This window comes from Sinocyclocheilus rhinocerous, unplaced genomic scaffold (assembly GCF_001515625.1).
Source record: "Sinocyclocheilus rhinocerous isolate Xijiao unplaced genomic scaffold, SAMN03320098_v1.1 C36760890, whole genome shotgun sequence".
Lineage (NCBI taxonomy): Eukaryota > Metazoa > Chordata > Actinopteri > Cypriniformes > Cyprinidae > Sinocyclocheilus > Sinocyclocheilus rhinocerous.
The window spans coordinates 1-1,704 of NW_015785679.1; the positions used below are offsets into that span (position 1 = coordinate 1).

The window sequence follows — 1,704 nt, forward strand, 5'->3', positions numbered from 1 at the left end:
ACCGCATAAACACATTTCATTACACCAAATAAACAAAATACTGTTATTTTTAGCAGCATCATATGACTCCTTTAACATACTTATTGTGCGTTATTGTGGCAGTAACACACCTCAGTACTCAAGGGGGCGGTAGAGTTCAAAGAGTTGTTCTTGATATGGTTTTATTCCAGATGTGGTGTTAATAAGGTTGTATAAACATTTCAAATTTAACTAACTTGCTCATCAAAGTCTGACACATTTGGCAGCACGACACATGAAACTGATTTGTGTAGCTAGAAACATTTGCGTTGTACTTGTGTAAAGTACATTTAGAGCACAAGAATGTTAAATTTTTCTCTTAAACAAACTGCTGTAATTAAACATTTCCATCTTTTACAAAATTGAAACAAAACAGAGTGAGGGGGAAAACAACTGAACGTAAAACACAGTGCACGGTATTCAGACAATAAATCATGCAAGCCTTTAAATGTAAAAATTATACATTTATTTACACAAACTTCGCATTATGCTCATTGAGGATGCAGACAACCTCATGAATAAAAGACCAAACAATGAACAAAACAAAACATGAATAAAAGACCAAAGTTGTTTTAGTTTATGAGGGATCTTATAAACAGACAAGACTTACAACGACAACTTTACATGATATCAGTCAGTTATTATACTTTTTTCCACCTCTCCACTGGTGTATTTTACTGAGAAATGGAACAAAAGACAGTAAGCTGTTTCCTGTTGACCAAGTGAAAAGAGTTTCCTGAGTACAGTTTTGTCCATATGTATACCAGTACAAATCTAGTGCAATGTCCACATTGCATTTCTCCCTGTAGTACAGGTGAGCCCTTTCATTGGAAACATCCAGCTGAACTGGCAAAGCATACTCCCTCCATATATCCCATTCAGTGTCCTTTAGGGCTGAGATGGGTGCTTGGCTTTGCCACCCTGCCCTGAAACCTCTTCCTTTCAAAGCAAACATTTAGCAAAGAATGGGTGGGGTTGGTTGTTTCAAATGACGCCCAGGAAAGTAAGACAGCCACTAAAGAAGTGATCATTTGCAGACACATTGGTCAGTCTGTTAGAAAGTTCAGGGTTATGTTCTCACCTTAAAGACTGCAGCAGCATTCTCTGTGCATCCACAAGCATTGAGTTCATGTCTCTTCTTAATATCAGTACAGTCTCAGCACCTATGATGCTCGCTTCATTGCTTTTCTACACTTGATATTGTGGCAGTGGAGAGCCTCTCTTTTGTTAATGCAACGATACAGATATTATTTTTGCAAGGGCTCCCATATGAAAACCCAATTTATTAAATAAGAGATGACTAAAAAATTGGGAGAAAAAGCTAATTTTACTTGCAAAATATATATCAATATGTACAAACTCCATGCTCCAGGTTAGTCATTACTGCAAGAAAGCAATAAGAGAAAACTGTTAGAAGACACAAAAAGGAAGCAGTCACTGCAGTCATAATGCAATATCATATCCTCACTATTATGGTGGGAAAACTAGTAGGACTCATGGTTTCTCCACATCACATATATAATTATACCTTATGCCAGCATCCTGGTATAGGCAGCCCATCGCGCCCCTGCAAATAAAGAGAAGGAAATCAATGATTTCCAACAGCTCTTACTGATGAAGTGGGGAGGAATGAGGGGATCACACATGAAACCTGCCACCAATGATTATGTGAGACTAAAGGAAGCA

The 1,704-nt window shown here is 37.7% G+C and overlaps 1 long non-coding RNA gene across 1 annotated transcript; it reads right to left on the bottom strand.

Annotated features, from left to right (window-relative positions):
• Positions 1-532: 532 nt before the first annotated feature.
• On the bottom strand, positions 533-1,698 carry LOC107736530 (uncharacterized). Its single transcript, XR_001639688.1, has 2 exons — positions 1,547-1,698; positions 533-1,401 (listed from the first exon to the last, which is right to left on the bottom strand). It is a non-coding gene; the product is annotated as an uncharacterized LOC107736530 (long non-coding RNA).
• Positions 1,699-1,704: the final 6 nt, after the last annotated feature.